Genomic DNA, 6,898 nt, shown 5'->3' with positions numbered 1-6,898 from the left:
GGATAGATGCAGAGCAGCTGAAGGAGGCTGCTTAAAAGGTTAGTTTAGAAGCCATGTAAGATATGCACATGGCGGAGGGCCTTATTAATAAAGCTGCTTGTCTCCTGAAATCTACTGGCTGCTGTGTCTTTTCCTCACTGTTATCCTTAACTCTCAGACCTGCCAGGCCAAAGAAGCTGCTGGCACTGGGCAGACCAAGAAAGGCCTCACTTTCCATCCACCATCATCCACACCATCAAGGACTCTATAATTAATATTTAATTCAACAGACCTGATGCAAAGTAAGTACCTTAATCCCTTTATCTCTCTCTCTGTTCCTGTGTTTTAAATAATTATTTTCTAAAATAAAAGTTTGGGGAGTGATATCAGAGACATAATATCACACTGGAGCAGAGAAATAAGACAGCAGGTAAATCACTTGTTTTGCAGGCAGCCAACCCAGGCCTAATCCCTGATTTCCCTTATGGTCTCACAAGCACTGATAAGAGTAATTCCTGAGTGCAAAGCCAGGAGTAGCCCTTGAACATCACTGTGTCTGGACTTAAAAAAAAAAAAAAGCACAGTGGTTAAGGTGATTGCCATCATGTGGCTGGCCTATTTTCAATCTCCAACACCACTTATGGTCAGACAGACCCCCTGAGCACTGCCATGAACAAAACCTAAACTACTAAGAAATGGCCAAAAAATTATGTTTTTATGTTCTTTAAGCATCTATTATTGACATCTCTGAAATTTTAGCATTAGTTCCTATGGAATTAAAAATATTTAATTAGATGTACAGAGACTCCATGGCTTAAAGAGTTTGTCTAGCAAGTACAAGGGTGAGGATTCAAACTCCAGTGCCCCAGTTTAGGAAGTTCCCAAAGCATAAGCTCAGGCAATCTCAGGACTTAACCGTCTCTTTCTCAAGCAAGGGAAATTGTTAAGTTTTTTAAAAATAAATGTTATGTGTTAAAAATAATAGTTTAGCAGATTTGTTGTAAACATTATCTATTATATTTTTTACTTATCATGACTTTACATACATAAAGATAATTTAAATATTTATGCATTTAAATCTTCATAATTTCCCATATCCTAGCAGACTGTGTTTCACAAAAGAAATTTAACAATATTCCTCTCCCTCTAGCTCATTTAGAGTTAAAAATAAAAACATATTCTTGACATATGCAAGATGAGACTTTTTTTTACTTGAAAAGAATAATAAATACTAAAACAGAACCTCTGAAAGATGAGGTTTAAAAATAAAAGTCCATAGAATGAGATAAAATCAACAGCCATCTTCCCAGATCAGTCATTAACTAAAAGAAATCACTCAAAACCAGAAAGAAAAAAATGCCTAACTAATACTTTTCAAATCTAAGAGTCTCACCACTGTTATTTTGTGGGAGGAACTTTTGCCTTTTCAAATGGCCAAAAGCCACTTCTGGACTTTCATAATAGTAGGGAAATTATACAAACCTAGCTTTGAATTCAGAGTATATAAATACTGGATATGAGTCATAGTAGGACAACCACATACCACTATCAATCTGCTTACTCAATTAATTACCAGGAAAATACAAAGTAATCTAGAAACAGGCCAGTTCTTTATTCTATCTGAAATACCTTATTCATCTTCCCTGTTACTTCCATCTTTTATCATTACTGAACATCTAAATCAGTGTCTCCCCCAGGGAGAAGCTAGAAAGATCCTGGAGGGCAATTTTAATGGCGGATGGTGGGATGGTACTCTGTTTACTTAGTAAAAATATATTTCTAGTTCTTTTCTTAAAAGTTTTAGTTTTTATAGGCCAAATAAACTTGAGAAACTCTCCTTTAAGTCTTCCACTTTCACTTTATGAAATATGATCTCTCCTTATAAATGCCTTAATATGTATCTTAAAAATAAGGCCTTACTCCTAGGCCTGTCTTCTGGTTTTGATTTGGGGCCACATCTAGCACTTCTTAGAAATTATTTCTGGCTCTGAACTCAGAGCTTATTCCTTAGCAGTGCTTGTGGAAAGCATATGCAGTGCTGTGGAATCAAACATGTGTCAACCGTATGCAAGGCAAGTGCTCTATCCATTGTATTATGTGTCCAGCCCCTCATAGCCATATTTTATCATTTCTTCTATTCTTGACTTAACCCATTCTTCTTATGACACTGTAACCTCCTTAATACTTGATTGTAAAGTAATATTTTACAAGTTTTATAGTTCTTGAACACAACTCATGAAATGTTTTCTGAAAATGTGAACAAATTAAATTATACAAACCATTTTGTTAGCTGTTATGCTGTCTCAAATGAGAAAAAATGTAAGTTTAGGAAAATAACAAAGAATTCCTTTAGGTGAAATAAAATTTCTACAGAAATGTATGGATTTATAGTCATTATTAAGTCATTATTAAGCATAAAGGAATTTAGAGACTTATAACTAACTCATCTAGTCATATGTCTACTATAGGAATGAATTACATTTCATTGTGATTACAGAAGGCAAATTTCTAGAGTTGAGCCAATTAGCAGACATAGCTTAACATGACCCACTTTGCTTTATAGTTGAACTGAGTATCGGAATCTTTTAATCTTTCCCAGGTCTTTCTTGACTCTTGCTATTTAGTACAAGAATCATATTGTACTAAGGTTAGAAGCAACCAAGTTGCTTTTCTGTACTATATCTAAACAACATTTAATATAAGTTTTCTAGATCCTTGGTGAAAATTCTTTTTATTTTGTACATGTATAGTCATTTTACATAACATTTTATGAAGATTATTTTATGATCTTATAACTTCATTAGCTTATCTAATTATGTATTCTATAACATACTATTAATTGCCTTTTATGTGCTCTGCTCCATGAATATAATGGTACAAATAGGACTCAATTTATGTCTAATATTAATAGGAAGAGTCATACAATAAATAAGTCTAAAAATATGAGTAGTGAGAAGTTCATTGGTTCCATGAGCTTTAAAATTATATACTTTTAAATTGTTGTTACATCTGTGTTCTAGTTTATAAGTCCTTGTCTAAAAAATTTTTGCACCTCCCCCTTGTCTAATAAATTTTATGTTTGAGCTTGAATGTGTATGCCAAACCAGAAGAACTAAGAATGTGATAGAAGTTAATTGATATGGATGGTGGTCAAAACTGAGCTTGGGGAAGGCATTCAGAAAATAAGAAAGGGGAAATGAAGGTCACTAGACCCATTTCTTGCCCAAAATTTTGATGTGATAGACACTTAAGATGAGAATTTATATGTTAGCAGTTACAGAAATGTCAAATATGTTAACACTAGATATTTTGGCATGAATGGCTGAAGTCTTTGCCTTTGGAAATATTATATTGACTCTGAATATGAATTTCTCAGGAATGACCAAAATCTATCCACTTATTCTGTAATGCACAATACTCAGGACCTGACTCAACACAATGAGGGAGGAGGAATCTCAAAATCTAAAATTATAACTCTTAGAAACCTTAGACTAAGGATTGAAAATATAAAATATAAATTGCAAAGATGTATTACATAAACAGTTATAATAAACTGTGAGAGGTGATCTAAATCTCCTGTCTTGACTAAAATATTTCATATTTTCTCCAAGAATTTATTTCTAATATCTGAATTACATTTCTTCACAATTTGAACTACAATTATCCCATTAAACTATGAATTACTTTCTACGTTCCATTAACAGATTTAAAATAATCATTCAGTCCCTGCTTCTTCATTAAAGTGTCTTCTTGTTTGTCTATTTTCATATTGAGTTGTTTACTAAGTCTATAATGAAAACACGGTTTTTCATAATTTTTGTCAAAAAGATGTTTTTTATATATAGGATCATTCCCTTTGTTTGTACACAAGTTTTATAAACAGTTCCCATAAGAAGTTAAAGCATAGAAGACCTAAAATTCAGACAAATTAATCCTGGCAAGCCATTAAATAGCGTATTCTGTAGCCAAATTAACTTGATGGTTTGTTGCAAAGCTGAAACCTTATATTTACATGTATAAAACTCTCTCCAAGAATCTGAAATTCTCAATCAATAACAATTCCCCAAAAAATAAAATATATCTTAAAAATACTTTTCTAAGTATCCATAATGATGTAATCCAAAGAATGCCCTGCCACATTTAATTTTTGAATCAGGTTTTCTTAAAAGTTTCTTAAGAGATATTTATCATTAATATGGGTTTGTTTAATGTACTGGGTCACTGATAAAGTATTCTCAACAAACTGAAATGTTATTAAAACTTAAGAATATCACTAATAATAACCAACTTGGTTTTTATTTTTCATATCACCGCTAATGTAATCTGTGATTGTTCTTTCTTCATAATATAATAAATGTAGTAAAAGAAAAATAAGAGACAAAGAAGAACAATCGAGGATATGTACACTATCTACAGTGTAGGTTGTTGTTGCTTTTTTTCCTGGACTATATTCAATATTGCCCCCACTAGTATCACAGTTTCTGCTACAATGAGAAAATTCAAGCTCAAGAGAATTTAGGAAACTTTCCCTAAGGTCAAAATGAGAGGGACCAGAGCAGTGGTGCAAGTGGTAAGGCATCAACTATCCACAGTATTCTGCAGAAAGGAAAGTCCCCTGTTTGTGACATCAGGCTGGGAATATCTATGCCCACCTAGTGTTTCTCAACTGTGAGAAACTGTAAGTGTTGCCTGTGTGTGTTTTCCACTGTCCTGTCTCCTGAACCTCTTGGGAGTGGGCCAAAAAGGACCCAGAAAAATAGCTCTCCCAAAGGCTCATCCAAGGGCCGGAATACCAAGGAACTGTGTCCGACCATGAAAACCGGCTATCAGCAGTATTCTGCAGAACGAAAAGTCCCCTTTTTGTGACATCAGGCTGGGACTATCTAAACCCGCCCAGTCCTTCCCGCCTATGAGAAACTGAAGTGTTGCCTGTGCGTGTTTTCCCACTGTCCTGTCTCCTGAACCTCTTGGGAGTGGGCAGAAAGGGCCCAGAAAAATAGCTCTCCCAGAGGCTCCAGAAGAGCACGGCCGCTCCGCTTCACTTCACAGCCGCACACTCTTTCTAACCAATGAACCCCACCACGACATGCAGAAAAAAATCACACTACAAGCGTGACAATGGGGAAACCTTGCAGGCAAACACCATGCACAGAGAATGAAGATGATAGTGCGGACGACCTAAAAAATTCCAACCATCTGACTAACCTCTTGGATAAGGAGTTTAGAATAGAAATAAGGAAGATGTTTGTAGAACTCAAAGAAAGCATAGATCAATCTGAACAGACACAAAGAGAGAAATCAGAAAACTCCAAAATGAAATATCAGATCTGAAAAACATGGTAGCTGAACTGAAAAACTCAGTGGATGGCCTCACCAGCAGGGTAGCTGAACTGAAAAACTGGCCTCACCAGCAGGGTAGCTGAACTGAAAAACTCAGTGCTGCCTCACCAGCAGGGTAACAGCTGAGGAAAGAATTGGCGTACTGGAAGATGAGATGCAGAAAAACTCAACACAGCAGAAGAAATTGGAAAAGAACCTTAGAACAAACGATCAGGCAATGGAAAAAGTACTCAAGGAATGTGAACAGATGAAAATAGAAGTCTTTCATAAACTCAACAGAAACAACATAAGAATCATTGGAGTTCCAGAGGCCCCGGTAGGATATCTCCAGGAAGAATCAACTGTCAAAGATATCATCAAAGAGATATTCCCAGAGTTAAAGACTACATACAGTCAAATCCTCCATGCACAAAGAGTACCAGCTAAAAGAGACTCAAAGAAAAACACCCCAAGACACATCCTCGTTACGATGACAAATCCCACAGATAGAGATAGAATACTGAAAGAAGCAAGATCAAAATAGAAAATTACATTCAAAGGAGCATCCCTAAGACTTACAGCAAACATGGCACTAGAAACTCTCAAGGCCAGAAGACAGTGGTGGGATATTGTGACAAGACTGAATGAAATGGGTGCCTCACCAAGAATACTGCACCCAGCCTGACTCACGTTTGGGTTTGAAGGAACGATACATAGTTTCATGGATAAACAATGGCTCAGAAATTTCACAGATAAAATACCAGCCTTAAAGGAAAAACTGAAAGGTATACTATAAGACAAGAGATACCAACAAACACAGCAAACTTATCTACAAAGATGACATTAAATCCTATGACTATCATCTCCTTCAATGTCAATTGACTAAATTCACCAACTAAAAGACACAGAGTGGCAAAATGGGTCAAAAAGATAAATCCAACCTTCTCCTGCCTACAAGAAACACACCTGAATAGTCAGAACAAACACAGACTCAAAATCAAAGGCTGGAGGAAAATCATCCAATCAAACAATACCCTTAAAATAGGTGGGGTGGCCATATTAATATCTAATAACTCCAACTTTATACTCAGAAAAGTTGTAAGGGACAAAGATGGACACTATGTACTAATCAAGGGATATGTGCAACAGGAAGAAATCAGACTATTAAACATATATGCACCCAATGAGAGACCAGCAAATTATCTAATACAATTACTGACAAATCTGAAAGAACACATCAATAATAACACAATAATTGTGGGAGACTTCAACACGGCCCTGTCAACACTTGATAGGTCAATCAGACTGAAACCCAACAAAAACATACTAGCCCTGAAAAGAGTAATGGAAGAAAGAGGACTAGTAGATATATACAGGACACTCCATCCAAAAAAACCTGGATACATATTCTTCTCCAATGTACATGGTAATTCTCCAGGATAGACTACATGCTGACCCATAAAAAATATCTTCATAAAATCAAGAGGATAGAAATCTTGCAGGCTACCTTTGCTGACCACAAGGCTCTAAATTAGATGTGAACTACAAAGGGACACAGAAGAAAAACTTTAAAAATTGAAAATTAAACAGCCTGCTACTG

Source organism: Suncus etruscus, chromosome 4, assembly GCF_024139225.1.
Source record: "Suncus etruscus isolate mSunEtr1 chromosome 4, mSunEtr1.pri.cur, whole genome shotgun sequence".
Classification (NCBI taxonomy): domain Eukaryota; kingdom Metazoa; phylum Chordata; class Mammalia; order Eulipotyphla; family Soricidae; genus Suncus; species Suncus etruscus.
This window is presented reverse-complemented; position numbering follows the sequence as displayed.